Genomic DNA, 16,883 nt, shown 5'->3' with positions numbered 1-16,883 from the left:
TACTTTTCTTGCTTTTTTACATGCAAATTCAGAAATTAAATCCTAATACTCAAGTTCGTGTTGTTTTCTAACAACTCTTTTTCAACTGGCAAAATCGCAAGTCAACTAAGTCTTTCTTGGCACATAGATGACCTCAAATAAGACTTTATCAACTTCAACTTAGAAAAACTTCTATCTGCGTAAGCAACGGAAATAGGAATAGTCAACATTATTCTATAAGCAACATAAGCATTAGGAAAAGAATCAATGTGCTTAATATAATTAAGTATTTCCATTGAATTGCTATCATCTTTTTGAAAAAATCCCTTAAAACCTTTAATTCAGAAAACAAATTCAAACCATCTAAATCAGAATTTCCATCATACCTTATAAAACATTCAAGATTCAAATAACATTTTTTCAAAGTATCTTCATCTAATAGCTTAAGTTTTTTAAAGTTGAACAAACACCAAATAGATTTTCAAATACTTTAAATTGTTCAAATCTAGTTCTAAGAGAAGTTATTACCTGATCAACCATAAAAAGAAAATACTCAATCATAAATAACTCATCGGGAGATCTTATGTTATCATCAACATCATTTTCTTCAAAATGTTTTTTTCTACGAATAACTCCTCTTACACGAAATGTAGGATCTATCTTCATCTCATTTGCAATTCTTTTGCGGAAATCATAGCAGATACAAATTCATTTTCACGATAATTTTTAAAAAAAAAAAGAAACAAGGCCTTTAAGTTGATCTATAGCATCGTCGATATGAATATCTTCACTTTGAAAGTTTTTGCTAACCGAATTGACAACAAACAAAATATCATACCTAGCAAAAATTTAAAATCCTCCAATTCATATATTGCTAGACATTTAGTTTCACTCTTTATTTTCGGATCTTCACTTGTTTCTTCTAACTCAAATAAAGCATCTCGAATTTTAGGAGCTTGAAATTTAATTGCCTTAACACTTTCAATACGACTTTCCCAACGAGTTTGTGATAGTGACTTGACTGTAAGATTAGATATATTATTTTTCAAAATTTTCCATCGTTTGGGAGAAGAAGAAAATAATGAATAAATTCGTTGAAGAACTCCAAAAAAAGATACGGCCCTAACACAAGAGTTTGCAACATCACAAATTACTAGATTATGACTATGACAACCACATGGAGTATATAATGCTCTAGGATTTACATCTAATAATCTTTTTTGCACACCTTGATTTTTTCCTTTCATGTTAGATCCATTAGGTCTACATTTACAAATCCTAAAAAATATTCTTGAATCATAATAGGATTTCTAGAAATATCAACCACCTTAAGATCATAGTCATTTGTTCTTGATGGCTTAGATCCGGAGTACAATAAAAAATAATAGAGTAGTATTTAGCTATTTTTATTTTTTTCAAAATTGTATTTTCCACCTCTTTTGCTAATATTTGAATCAATTCATTTTGAATATTATGCCCTAAGTAATGATTGTGAATATTTCACCAGTTTGAATACGACGAATATGCTCTTTCATAATTGGGTCAAATTCACTAATCATTTTAATTAAGCTCAAAAAATTCTCATTGTTCTCTTGAAATATTTTCTCATTACTTCCACGAAATGTCAAATTATTTTTTGCTAGACTTTTCACAATGGCTATGATTCTTACTAAAACATTTTTTCAATGTTCCTTCTCTTTATCAAATTTTTCTTGGACATTTTGTCAATTGTTTTCTTCTTAGATAACCCTACTTCAAAATCAAACCAAGCACTCATATTAATCAAATGTTCATTGCTTGTCTCGTGACCCTTCAACTTGTTACTAAGATGCTTCCAATCTCTAGTTCCTTCATTTCCTAGTTGACTCATACATTGTTTAACACCAAATAGTTTACAACAAAAACAATATCCTTTGTCGAAATCTTTAGAATAAACCAACCATCTCCTATCATGTTTCTCTCCATTAGATAGATTTCTTACATAATGAGAAATTCACTACAACAATTACAACATTTACCGACGATTTTTTTCGTCGGTAATAACCCGAGAATCGTCGCTAAATGTATTTAGCGACCATTTTAGCGACGATAATAATCGTCACTAAATGTCCGTGCCTAAATATATTTAGCGACGATTTATTCGTCGCTAAATATTTACCGACGATATTAGCGACGATAATGTCGTGACGAGAAGTTTTTTTTCATTTTGAAACAGGTAATTAGCGACGACTTTTTCGTCGCTAATGAGCGCGGGAAAATTTTCCGCGTGAATTAGCGATCACAAAGTCGTCGCTAATACCTTCTGTGTAATAATAATTAGCGACGACTTTGTCGTCGCTAATTATTATTATTATTTTTTTTTCGTCGTTAATTATTAATTTTTTACGGTTTTTTGTTTATGAAATTCTAAAATGAAAAATCAAATAAAAACTAAATTATATTATCCAAATCAACAAATATATAAAATCCGGTTACGTACGTTTTCGGTTATCGAGAAATATGTAAATAATAATCTACTATACACAAAATATCTAATAAAACACTAGTCGCGACGTTTGCTTTGTTGTCCCGGCGCTCGTTTTCCCCCTCCTCGACGTGAAACGCTCTTCTGCTGGCGCTGAAACTCTGCAGGCTGCGGCGGAACAACGTGCTGATCAGTAGACTGACTTGGTCCGCCGGGCGTCGTCTGCTGGCTGTCGTCGGGAGTCCTCTGCTGGCCGCCCGTCGGAGTGTGGACGCCGGGCGTCGGAGTGTGGACGCCGGCCGTCGGAGTCTGCTGGCTGTGGGATGACGGAGCGTGTTGCGAACTCTGCGGAAATTGAGGCATAAACGAGCTCAGGTTGAGGCCGGGCACCTGACTCTGTATTGCCTCGGCGAACGAGGCGATGGTCGACGTGAACACCTCCTGGGAGATATATCCTGGATGCGACATCCCAACCTCTGAACTACCGTAGACTTCGGCGACTTCAGCCTCCATCCGTGCTCCCTGTGGCACCAAACGTCCGACGCCGGTCAAGTGATCAGTCCGCGAACCCATAATATCGCGGATCGCCTGCTGCTCTTGGACGGAAATATCAACGTCCGCTCCTTGTTGCTCAGCCTCCGCTCGCAACGTGTTGAACCTATCGACCAGTCGATCCTGATATAATTAACTAGTTAGTATATATTAATCGAAAAATAAGAAAAATAAATGTAAACTTACATAACGTGCGGAGGCTTCAGGAGCCAGCCATTCGGACTTGTCGGACTGATGTTGGCGCTTGTAGTTTGCAAACAAGCTCTCGAAAGCACCTGTCTCGGCGCTCTTCTGCATGCATGTAAACAAAACTTCAAGTGTTAGATAATTTTAACGATTTGGTGTATCATATAAACATAAAACTTACGTTCTTCATGCGGTGAGTCGAGAACCCAATCGTCCCCTGTCAAGTCTTCGTCTTCTTCTTCGCGCGATTCGCCTTGTTCTTCGCTTGTATGGCCTGTAATATAAGTAAACGTACACGTAAATAACAAATCGTTTAATAAAAGGGTAAATACATATTTAACGTAAATGATTTGATTACCTTAAACTCATCGCTCGTATATCGTTGTATCAGCGTCTCCCATTCGGTGTCGAGCTTAACGGTCCTCGGTTTCAGCGACCGCGCCACCTGTACGATGCTCTTGCAGTCGATGTCGAACCATTACCGCAAGGTATGCCTCCAATCGCGAAGACGAGTCTTCGCGTCTCGAATGATTGCCGCATCGACAATCGCCTTCTTCTTCCCGGTTGCATCGCCATCGACTCGAATGTCGTACTTGTCTCGAATCGCTGCTCGGATCTCGGCCTCCTTCGCCGGCCCCACGTTCGCATTCGTCCACCTTGGGACCGTAGGCGAGATCTTGTCTCGGACGACCAACCCGAGCGTGTTCGCGAACGTCACGAGATCCGGATCCATCTCGCGCTCTGGCTGCAAGAATGACTGAAGCTCCTCGTTATAAATAACGACTTCCTTCACCCCGGGATGCCGTGCACGCTCAGATCGAAGCCCGACCGTCGGCCCACGCACGGCCGGTTCGATATCCTCGTCTTCTTCTTCGACGCCATCACGTACGGGCGCCGACTGGCAATAATTCGGGAGACGGGCTAAGAAGTCATCCCCGCCTCCGCTGCCTCCAGCTCCTGTAGCCGCAGCCATCTGATATTCAAAACAAAATTTATTTAGTTATGCATTCGTAATGATTTAAATCAGTTAATTTAGTAAGTAAATGAAAACGTTATATACTATCAATCATCTTCTTCTATCAAATCTTCGTCCTTAGTTTCTTCGTCATCGATAAACTCTTCTTCTTCAATATTTTCCAACAAGTTCACTGCGTCATTGCTCACGGGCTCTGGTATCGCAGACTGATGACGCGTCGACAGTGAATCTAAATCTGACGGTTCTACTGACAACTGAACTGAAGACGAAGATTGACCAAGAATGAGGTCAATATCAGGAAGATCCCACACATTTCGATGATTACACTCTTTGACGATTCGCCAATCAGGACCATTCAAGTTATCATCCAAGTAGAAAACTTGTTTCGCCTGAGTTGCCAAAATAAATGGCTCGTCTTTGTACCATTCTTTTGCCACATACACGCTTGTCAAGTTATTGTCGTTGCGTGTCCTTTTCCTCGGATCTTGGTTACCGAACAAACGACATTGAAATAAGACGACACGACAATTGTTCTGATACGTCAAGACAATGACGTTTTCTACTTGACCGTAAAAGTCGTGACCTCCTTCACTTGGTACACATACCCCGCTATTCTGAGTCGTTCTTCTGCTATCACGTTGACGGGAGATAAATTTAACTCTGTTCACTACACAACACGGATACGTCTGTGGTGCGAAATGTAGTCCCAATGCCAATGCATATAATTCGGAGGATACGGATAATCCGTCTTGGCTCATGCGAAATACCTACATACAACAATTAACGATTCGGTTAGTGTCGAAGCGAGTTTAATCATATTCTTTGAGTTATGCTGTCAAATACCTTTTCCTAAAACCATTTTAGGAACTCAAGTCGATGCGCTTCTTCAACATCTGGCCGACCTTCTAATTCCATGAGATCTATGTGTTCACTGAAATAAAATTCATGTTCATTTAATACATCACTTCGTATAAATAATTCAAGTTCATTTATTTCACTCATTTACCTCATGAAATCATCAATTTCGGGACGATTTCGTAAAATGTACCACTCAGCGAGCAATCGTATATTCTCATCTAAGCGTATCGTGAGCATCTTCCCGTAAGGCCGACAACTTGATGACTGAAACATCGATAACTTCCGTTCGACACCTTCGAAGTTAGATGCGACGTCTCTTCGTTGGGGCATGTTGAAACGATTCTCAACGCCTTCTAGATACCTTGAGCAGAATGTCAATGCTTCGTCTACAACATAGGCTTCGGCAATTGAACCCTCTGGTCTAGCTCGATTACGCACAAAGTTCTTGAGCGTTCCGAGGTATCTCTCAAATGGATACATCCACCGCATATGAACTGGACCTCCGTTAATTGCCTCCTCCGGTAGATGCATTACCAAATGAACCATGATTGTGAAGAAATCAGACGGGAAAATTCGTTCCAGCTTACAAAATATAAGCTTCACATCCTCATGCACCTTCTCAATGTCTGAAATTACCAGCGTTCTAGAGCAAATAAGTCTGAAGAAGTTGCAGAGCTCTATTATGGCATGTCGAATGGTTCGATCCAGAAAAGGACGAATAGCAGAAGCCAATAAGCACTGCATAATCACGTGACAATCGTGAGACTTCAAACCCGTCAACCACCCATCCGTGGTAACATTCTTCTTCAAATTCCCCGCAAAACCATCGGAAAATCTGACAGATCTCAAGAACTCAGTAAACCGCTTCCGTTCTGAAGGTGTCAGAGTGTATGACGACGGCGGTTTCATCCATCTATCTCCTTCTTCGTACAAATGAAGCTCGTGCCTTATGTTCCAGTCTGCCAAAGTCAACCGCGCCTTTTCTGTGTCTTTCGTCTTCCCCTCGATGTTCAGCAAGGTACCCAGAAGATTATCGCATACATTCTTTTCTATATGCATTACATCAAGGTTATGCTTCAGCGTAAGACTCGACCAATACGGCAACTCGAAGAAAATACTTTTCTTTGTTCAATTCAGCTCACTCGCATCGCGCTTTCGTTTCTTCCCGCCGAAGTCAGGGTGCTTTCCCGGGGTTGCATCTCCCACTAATCGCAATTGTCGAAGTATGTCGCTCGCTGATTTTCTAACTGGTGATGGTCGTTTCTCATTTCGTACCTTATACAGTTTGCTCTTCCTCATCGGGTGTAACAACGGCAAGAATCGACGATGATCGCAGTAAACAATCTTGTTTCGAGCCTTGAAAGATGGTGTGTCGTTGTTACACGTCGGACAAGCAAGGTACCCTTGACCACTCCATCCCGACAAACTGCTTCTCGCTGGAAAATCATTCACCGTCCATAGAAGTACGGAAAACAACCTGAATAGCTCACCGGTCGAACCATCTCTCAACACAACACCGGTTTCCCACAATTCCTTCAGCTCATCAATCAGCGGTTGTAAGAAAACGTCCATGTCTTTTCCCGGCGCACTACGACCTGGTATAAGCAATGTTAACATCAAGTACGATGTTTTCATGCACAACCACGGTGGTAAATTGTACGCAGTCAAGACTACCGGCCACATACTGTACGATAAACTCATATCACCAAATAGGTTGAAACCATCGGCGGCAAGTCCAAGCCGGACGTTCCTCGGTTCTGCCGCAAACATGGAATATTTTCGGTCAATCTCATTCCACGTTGCTCCGTCTCTAGGATGTCGCAGTACACCATCCTTTTTAATGCGTTCATTCTCGTGCCACTGCATCTCTAGAGCTGTGTGCCGACTCGCGTACAGTCGCTTAAGTCGATCTTTCAGTGGAAAGTAGCGCAACACTTTATGCGCTACTTTTTTTCCACCGTCTTTCTTCAGCCACCGGCTCTCATTACAAACTGGACACTCGTCTAGATTGGCGTTGTCCTTCCAAAACAACGCGCAATCGTGTTTGCAGACGTGAATCGACTCGTAACCCATACCAAATCGACGCAATTTCGCCTTTGCTTCATAGTGTGACTATGGAATCGTGTTGCCGATCGGATGAGACTTTTTCAGTACTTTCAGTAGCTGATCAAACGACTTATTCGTCCACTTGTTCATCACTTTCAAATGCATCAACGTGACAACAAAGGAGAGTGACGAATACTCCGTACAACCCGGCCATAATTCTGTGTTCAGGTCGCTGAAAAGGTCATCGAACTGTCCACTCTGGTATTCTGCATTCGGGTCAATATTGTCATTGTCACCATCTACGTCGTTGTGATCTAAGATATCGTGTACAGCATCAAACATCCCGCCCCCTCCTCTGTAATCCGTCTGATACTGCATTACGTCATCTTCTTCCTCCCCGTGAAAGTTCCACCTCGTGTAATTCCTCTTAAATCCTCTGATAAAGAGATGATTCTCTATATCAAGAATTTTTTGCTTCAACACGTTGTTACACCTCTTGCATGGACACTTAACTCGCCCTTCGACATTTACGTGATGTCGGGCCATTGCCATGAACTCTGTCATGTCAGCCGCAAACTCAACGCTTAAACGTTGGTCCTCGATTATCCAATTCCTATTTGGATAACTCATTTTACCTATAGATTGAACATTTCAAAATTTAGTAGTTTTCGGATTTTATTTTATAATTTCACGATCCTACCGAAATTTCGGCAGAACTTCCCCTATAAACTTAACAACCCGGCATCAAGCCTTTAACTTTAAAACCTGCATAGAAACATCCTAAAACTAACAATAAATCCAACATCAGTGGTTCGATTATTAAAATTCATAATCCATCACATTTTTAATCATTTCTAACAACAATTAAATACAATTCCATTTAATTTACATAAACTAACTAATTGTTTTTACATGTTTTTACATAATTTTACCAAATATAAATATTTATAACTAATATTAAAATTTATAACTAATTTAAATATTTGTGTAAACAAAACTAATTTCAATATTTATAAAATTTATAACAAATATGTAATTCATTTATAACTAATCAATTCATTTATAATTTATAAAATTTATAACAAATATATAATTCTAAAAATATAAATTATATAAATATAACTAATTAAAATAAATTTATAACTAATATATATAACTAATATATTAATTCTATAACTAACTAATATATATATATATATATATAAAGTTTTTTTTTAAAAAAAAAACTTACCGATCCACGGCCAGAGGGAGAGCGCGCGGCCAGAGAGAAGGGGAAGCGGCCAAGGACGGCGTCGGTGGGGAAGCGGCTACGACGTCGGCGGCTGAGCGGCGGAGTAGTGGCGGAGCGCGGCGGAGGAGCTGCAATGGGAGAGAGAGAGGTAAGGAGAGAGCTGTGAGGAGAGAGAGAACTGAGGAGAGAGAGAGACTTACCGGAGAGGACGACTTCGGCGTCGACAGCGTCGGCGGCACACGGCGGAGGAGGGCACACGGCGGACGAACGGCGGGAGAGGCGAAACTGAGAGAAAAAGTCGATTTAGGTCAGGAAAAATGAATTGGGGAAACTGATTTGCGATCTGGTATTTAAAGACATTTAGCGACGATTTAATCGTCGCTAAATTTTTAAATTTCGTTGCTAAATGCACAATTAAATAACCAGGCATTTAGCGACGAATCATAGAGTTTTAGCGACGATAATATCGTCGCTAAATCATTTCGTTGTAATTTAATGAGAGGGATTTTTCCCTCTTTAAAATTCGTCAAAATTCGAAAACATTTAGCGACGATTTCCTCGTCGCTAATTGTATAGCGACGACAAAAAAATATTTAGCGACGAGAAAATCGTCGCTAAATGTTTTCGTCTAAATTAAATTGGAGGGATTTTTCCCTCTTTAAAAACCGAAATTAATTCTACATTATTAGCGACGATATTATCGTCGCTAAATGAATTCAGAAATCATTAGCGACGAATTTATCGTCGCTAATTATTTTCCCGCGAACTTAGCGACGACAAAAAAGAATTAACGACGATAAATTCGTCGCTAATTATCTTTACCGCCAAACTTTAATATTTTTTGCACCAAAAAATTAGCGACGATAATATCGTCGCTAAAAGGGTGATTAGCGACGATTAAGTCGTCGCTAATAGTTTCGTCGCTAAATGTGGTATTTCTTGTAGTGATTGCAAAGCGTCTAGAATTTTCATCTTTAGGAAAATTATCACTTTCTCATTTTGGATCTTTCGCTATTACTAATTTTTTTGACGTGTTATCTAAATTTTTCCATCTTCCCGGATCATAAATACGACTCAAGTCATCATTGGTTTCTTGATTTTCATTATCATCTAGTGTATTCTCAATTTCATGGGTATTATCTACAATTGGGTCATTGCTATCGGCTAATATTTCTTCATTTATTTCTTCATTTTATTCCTTGCTTGAATTTCCTTGATATTTTTTTATTGCATAAAACAAATTTTTCAATTGCTCTTTTTTGTGATTTAACAAAACTTTCTAATTTTTTTTTTTCATATCCCGATGGATATTACCTACTCGACATATCTAACAATAATAACAAATATGTTAAAAAAAACACAACACACAATAAAACTTAAAGAGACCGGCTTGTATTTTGAAATTCTATACAAGTATCACCGAAGAAGATTGGATAGCATTTTTTGAGTATAGACGAACCGAAATGTTCAAACAAACATCGGAACATGGGAAATCAAATATCGGAAAAAGTGTGTACAAATCTCGAACGGGTCGAAATGGATATCGAAAGCTTGATCAAGAAAAGGTTAGATTCATTTATTCTTTTAGTTATTCCAAATGTTGCAATTATTTTTTAATTCATTATATAATTACTTCTTACTAACATGACGAATCGGGGGAATGACCTACGAAAGAAGAACTTTGGATTGACTCGCGAATGAAAGACGTAGATAACTACAAGGATGAGAAAGACAAATTAATGGGAGAAAAAATCGTGAGTTCTTTACCTTTGTTATAACAATTAATCTTGTAATTTTATTTTCAAATAATTTTATGTATAGAAAACGTTATCACAACAAGCAACGCAAGGGACAAGGGTCACTACTACAAAATATAGTATCAGGTGCGACTTTTGTCGCACCTGAAAGCACCATAGTCGCACCTGAAAGTGTCATCAGGTGCGACTTTAGATGCGACAAAGTCGCATCTGAAAGTCCGCACCTGATGATTTTAGGTGCGACAAGTCGCACCTGAAAGTCATCACTATCAGGTGCGACATTTTAGGTGCGACTTCTCGCACCAAAAATCTCACCTAAATATACTCCAAAATCAAATATTAAAGCGCGATATATAGTATCAGGTGCGACTAGTCGCATCTGATACTTTCGCGGGAAAGGTATCAGATGCGACTAGTCGCACCTGATACTAATTCCCCGCCTAATATTTTGGCGGGTTACAGTACAATCAGATGCGACGAGTCGCATCTGATACCTTTCCCGCGAAAGTATCAGATGCGACTAGTCGCATCTGATTGTCTGTAGTTTTTTTTTTAAAAAATGCTGATTCTAATAGAATCAGCCTATAAAAATTAATTAAATACTTTTTTTTGTTAAATTAATTAAATAATTTTAATAATAATTATTATATAATATTAATTAGAATAATTATATAAATAATTTAATAGAAATTCTAATATTAAATTCATAAAATTTGATAATTTACGTTCAATAAATTAAAAAAAATTACAATCTATTCCTTTTGTTTCCCTTTTTCACTCGAAGTCTTCCAATTCTTGAATGCACGGCCTCCTCTTCCGCCAGATCTTCCTCGTGCGCTGCCGTTCGAACGATGTCGCTGAAATTCTACCGAATTTGGCGTCTGAGCATTCGGCATTGAAGCTGGTGGCGGCGTCTGAGCATTCGGCATTGAAGCGGATGGCGGCGGCTGAACATTCAACATTGAAGCTGATGGCGGCGTTGTCCCAGGGTGCATCATCGCGGGGGATGTCTGCATGGGAGACGGATGCTGCTGTGTGTAGGCAAAGAACTGTCGTTGAAACGCCTCCATCTGAGCTTGTTGCTCACGCCTCATCTCTTCCATTGCGGCCTGTTGTGCAGCCAACGCTGCTTGTAGCTCGCTAACCACTGGATCTGGAACGCGTCTCGATGAAGAACCTGATGACGAGTTGTCGTCCTGAGCCTGAGCCAAGAGATACGAGGATCTCGGGATCGAGGGACCTATCCCGACATACCAATCTCGACGTTGCCCGAGAACAGTATCCATCGCGTACTGCTCCGCCTGGTCTATGTCAAACGTTTGGCCTGACTCCGCTGCTTGTCGCTGAATATCCTCGACTTGAGTCATAATTCGCGCCTTCAAACATATGTTAAAAAAATTATTAAGATTATCGAAACTTGATTATTAAGTAATTAACACAAGTAATTTACAAATGCTTGTTGCGCCCAATCTGTCGTCCAATTGCCTTGATCATCTTGATGTTTTTTCTCCCACGTGTTTAACGCCGAGGCCAAAGTCCCATCTTCCCTACTCTGCAGTTCTTATGAAAATATGAGTAATGTATTTATTGCAAAAAAAATATTACAAAATTAGAATAAACTTACGTTCAAATGTCGATGAGCCAAGAAAGAAATCGACCCTTGTGTGGACTTCGTTTTCTTGTTCTTTGAATTGTCCCTGTTGCGAGTAGATTTTTTCTGCACATATTAAATTGCGTTATAATTCGATTTCATAGAAGATAACATAATTTTTTTGAATTATACATTATCTTCCAATCGTCAGTTGCGAACTCCTCTATCACCTTCTCCCAATCGTCTTTTTGATATCCTTTTGGGATTTCTTTCTTGGCGACATTTATTTGCCCACAACATTTGCCTAAGAAAGTCCCTGATAATCTAGACTTTTGGTTGCGCCTCATTCGCTTTGCATCGCGAATGATAGTCTGGTCAATCTGATGACGAAAGCAATCCGCCGAAAGCAGCTCCTCGGTCTCATCATCCTTGTACACGAAAGTGTACTCGGAATGAAGTGCGCTCAGAATATTGCCCAACATCTGGGGCGTCACTTTGTTCCAATCACGAAGTATGACCGGGATATGGACTTTCACCAAAGCGCCGACGCGGTTGTTGAATACTCCTACCTTTTTTTATTGTTTTCCTTACATCCTGGTAGAAGGTTTGGTTGATTGGGTCATACCTAACAACTTTCGCATCGGATACCCCAAGCACTGCTTTTGCCGAAGTAGAGCCGGTTGTTGGTCCCCTTGTTTTCTTAGGACCTTGGGAACCCGGTGTCTCTAGCGGAGACTCATCTCCACCTGCTCCTGAACGGTGTAGCGGAGACTCATCTCCACCTGCATCTGACATCCTGTAAGATGTGAACAATATTAGTAAATAAATATTATTTTTCTGTTTAAAAAAAACGTGGATGACACCACGGATTTTATTATTAACAAACCTCACATATGGCGGAGGAAAACCGTGGTTACATACTATAGTAAATAAACATACAAAAAAGATATTACTTATTCATCGTCATCTATGCCTATAATGTTAATATCATCTTCTATATCGACATCAACATCTTCTCCCTCAAAAACGACCCGTCTCTCATTTTCCTCATCGTCTTCTTCATCATCGTCAACGACAGTCACTAACTCAGCTTCATCGGTTTCGTGTCGATGATTCAAACGCTCGATGTTTGACAACTCTATAGTCAATGGGATCGAGGCTGAGTTGGAGGGGTCAACTTCAGGAATGTCCCAAATCCCTCGATGATTGCATTCCTGGACGATTTCCCAGTCGCCGCCTTTAACAAGATCTTCGATGTAAAAAACTTGTTTGACTTGAGTCGCGAGTACGTACGGCTCCTCTTTAAACCACTGTTTCGCAGTATAAGCACTCGTTTCTCCAGTAGTCTTATCGGTGTGCACTAGTCGGTTTGCATGATACTTGTCACCGTACCAAATGCATTTGAACAATACAACACTATAGTTATGCATATAGTTCACGACGATGACGTCTTCCATTCGACCATAGTAAGTGAAATCATCCACAAGCACACATACACCGCTATTTTGAATGACTCGTTGATTATCGCGACGACGAGTGATGAACTTCACGCCATTTACAAAGCAACTCGGATATTGATAGGTGACTTGAAGGGAACCGATAGAAAGCGAATAGAGCTCGTCAGACACGTCAGAACCACTAGCTTTCATATCAAAAATCTGATTACGAAAGAAAGCATTGATTAGCACTTGTGCGTTTATCAAAAAAATTACATTGATATATATTGTGTTATTACCTTCTTCTCAAACCAAATTTTGAACCTCTTTCTATGCTCCGCTTCAATATCGCGAATTCCAGATTCGCTCAAGAGATCCAAATGCTCACTATTATTAAAAACATTACTTCAATAGCAATATATAAAAGAATGAATTGGAACACATTCTCAACGATAACTTACGTCAAATATGGATCCACTTTAGGACAGTTGGTATAGATGTACCACTCCGCGTTCTCTTTCTGTTCATCGTCTAATACTATCGGCTTCATCATCCCATAAGGCACACACATCTCGGATCGAAAAACAGAGAGCTCTCGCACTTGAACTTCATCGACACTTTTTTTATCCTCAAGATACCTTGCAACGAACGTTAGAGCTTCTTCTACAACATAAGCTTCCGCAATAGAGCCTTCTGGTCTAGCTCTATTTTTTACAAAATGTTTTAACGTCCCAAGGTATCTCTCAAATGGGTACATCCACCGCATATGCACCGGGCCGCCATACAACACTTCCTCTGGTAGATGAATCGCCACGTGAACCATGATCGTGAAAAAAGCTGGTGGAAATATCATCTCAAGCTTACACAAGATCTCGATGATAGACTCTTGCGCATTTTCAAGATCTTCTAATCTCAAGGTTCTCGAACTTATCAGCTTGAAAAAGTTGCAAAGCTCGAAGATCGTCTGATGCATTTCTTTTGGCACAAAAGGACGAATACCAACAGCCAACAACCTCTGCAAGATCACGTGGCAATCGTGTGACTTCAAACCTGTGAGCTTTCCATCAGCAGTCACATTTTTCTTCAAATTCCCAGCGACCCCATCTGGGAATTTGACAGATTGGAGGAACTCGGTAAATCGCTGCCTCTGATCAAGGGTTAAGGTGTACGATGCTCGCGGTTTGTACCACGAATCCCCTTGTTTTTTCAAGTGGAGAGCGGTCTTGATGCCCAAGTCCATCAAATCAAACCTCTCCTTATCCGTGTCGTAGTTCTTCTTTTCTAAGCTGAGCATGGTTCCAAGAAGATTCTCGCACACGTTCTTCTCTATGTGCATGAAGTCCATGTTATGCTTCAACTCCAAATTTGACCAGTACGGCAACTCGTAAAAGATGCTTTTCTTGGCCCAATTTAGTTCGCACTCGGCTCGCTTTCGTTTTCTGCCCACGGAGCCAGCATGTTTGCCAGTTGTCGTACAAGACACACTAGCCAATTGAGCGAGTATGTCTTGCGGAGTCAACTTCTCGGGTTTACTGCGTTTCTCGTGGCGATCCATGTAGTGATCGGTGCTTTTTCTCAATCGGTGACGCGTACGCAAGAATCGACGATGGTCGTAGTAGACGATCCTATTTCTGACTTTCAAAGACGGCGTGTCAAGATTGCACGTCGGGCAAGCGAGATACCCTTGGCCACTCTATCCCGATAAATAGGATCGAGCCGAAAAATCGTTAATCGTCCAGAGTAGCGCGGTACGCAATCGAAACACTTCATCGTTGGCACCATCTCGAACACGGAATCCGGTCTCCCACAGTTCTTTCAGCTCTTCGACAACTGGCTGCAAGAACACGTCCATGTCCTTTCCTGGTGAGTGAGGCCCCGGGATCAAAAGCGTCAGCATCAAGTACTCTTTCTTCATGCACAACCAAGGCGGCAAATTGTACGCAGTTAGTACCACAGGCCACATGCTGTACGATAGACTCATTTCTCCGAACGGATTGAATCCATCCGCAGCTAGTCCAAGCCGCACGTTTCGAGACTCTGCAGCAAAGCCTGGGTATCTCTCGTCCAGGTTTTTCCACGTCGTACCATCCGCAGGATGTCGTAGAACACCAACTTCCCTGACGCGATCTCTTTCGTGCCACTACATCAGAAGCGACGTGTGTCGAGACGCGTACAACCGCTTCAATCGATCTTTCAGGGGAAAATATCGCAAAATCTTTTGCGGTATCATTTTCCCAGTTGGCTTCCATCTGCTCTCGTTGCATACTGGGCACACGTCGACTTCCGCGAGATCTTTTCGAAATAGGACAGAGTCGTTAATACACGCATCGATCATCTCGTATCCCATTCCAAAACGCTTCAGCTTCGCCTTTGCCTCGTAATGCTTCTCCGGAATTCGATTACCAGGTGGATGAGACTTCTTCAAGAGCTGCAAGAGTTCTGTGAACGACTTGTTCGTCCAATGGTTCGTGACTTTGAGGTGCATCAATGAAACCAAGAACGACAAAGAAGAAAACTCTTTGCATCCAGGGTACAATTCTGCTTCCAACTCGGCGAAGAGGTCTTCCACTTGCTCCTCTGCACGCACCTCGCTCTGGGTCGGCTCCGTAGCATCGTCGAAATCCTCGTGATCCCTGATATCCTCCACAGCACCGTGCAATCCTCCTATTCCTCTCTGATCTGTTCCTCCGATGGAATCTTCTTCATGAGGAAGGACGACACGCTCGAGCTCGCAGTGATGATACCATTTTGTGTAGCCTGGGGTAAACCTCTTGTTCAGCAAATGATTCCTGACAACCCCGATGTCGTGCCATCTCACGTTGTTGCAAGGTTTGCAAGGACACTGATATTTGCCATTTTCATTAGGGAATCTTCTTGCAGCGCGAATAAACTCGTTAACACCGGTTTTGTACTGCAATGTCACCCGATTATTCTCCGTGATCCAATCTCTACTTGGATTGGACATTTCGCTGAATGAGAGCGAGAAATGAAAGTTTTGAAGAGTTATTGATAAAGGACGACGGAGAACAAAATAAAAGAGAGATTATGAATTGTATGTTATTTTGAGCTCGGATTGAATAAGTTCGGAGTTTTTAAACTAATTGATTCGAAACTCTACCGAAATTTCGGCAGAGTTTTCCCTATTATACTGACAAACCAAAAACCTGCAAAATTATTTAAAAACATATACAAACCATCCAGAACTATCCTACAAATTAGCTCAGCCCTACACCGAACCTCCGTGATTCGGTCACAACATTTTATAAATGAAAAAGCCAAATAAACAAAATATCACAAACTATCAAAACACTTCACAAACTATTTTTCTTATTTAAACTTACAATTTCATTTCATGTTAAATCAAATGAAACTAATCACAAATTCATTAACTTCATTTTAACCTAAACTTCATTTTATACTAAACATGTCACAAAACATCAAAACATGTCACAAAACACAAATAAAACTTAGTTTTAACCTAAACTAATCAAATTATTAAACATGTGACATTATCAATTACAATTACTAATCAATTTCAAAGTAGCATGTTACAATTACAATTTTAATTTCATTAAATAATTTTAAACTAAATAACCTATTCATGTAATTATTAGACTAATTACAATTCCTAATTGATAAATTACAATAAATCAAAACTAATTAAAACAAAACAAATTTAAACTAGACACTAACCTATACTATATCACAAACTATATCAAAACATGTCAAAAAACAATGAAAACTTAATTTTAACTAAACTAATCACATTATTAAACAATTGAAGATATCATATTAATACTAATTAAG

Source organism: Urtica dioica, chromosome 4 (assembly GCF_054948205.1).
Source record: "Urtica dioica subsp. dioica isolate 48M chromosome 4, U.dioica_male_clone48M_v1_H2, whole genome shotgun sequence".
Lineage (NCBI taxonomy): Eukaryota > Viridiplantae > Streptophyta > Magnoliopsida > Rosales > Urticaceae > Urtica > Urtica dioica.
This window is presented reverse-complemented; position numbering follows the sequence as displayed.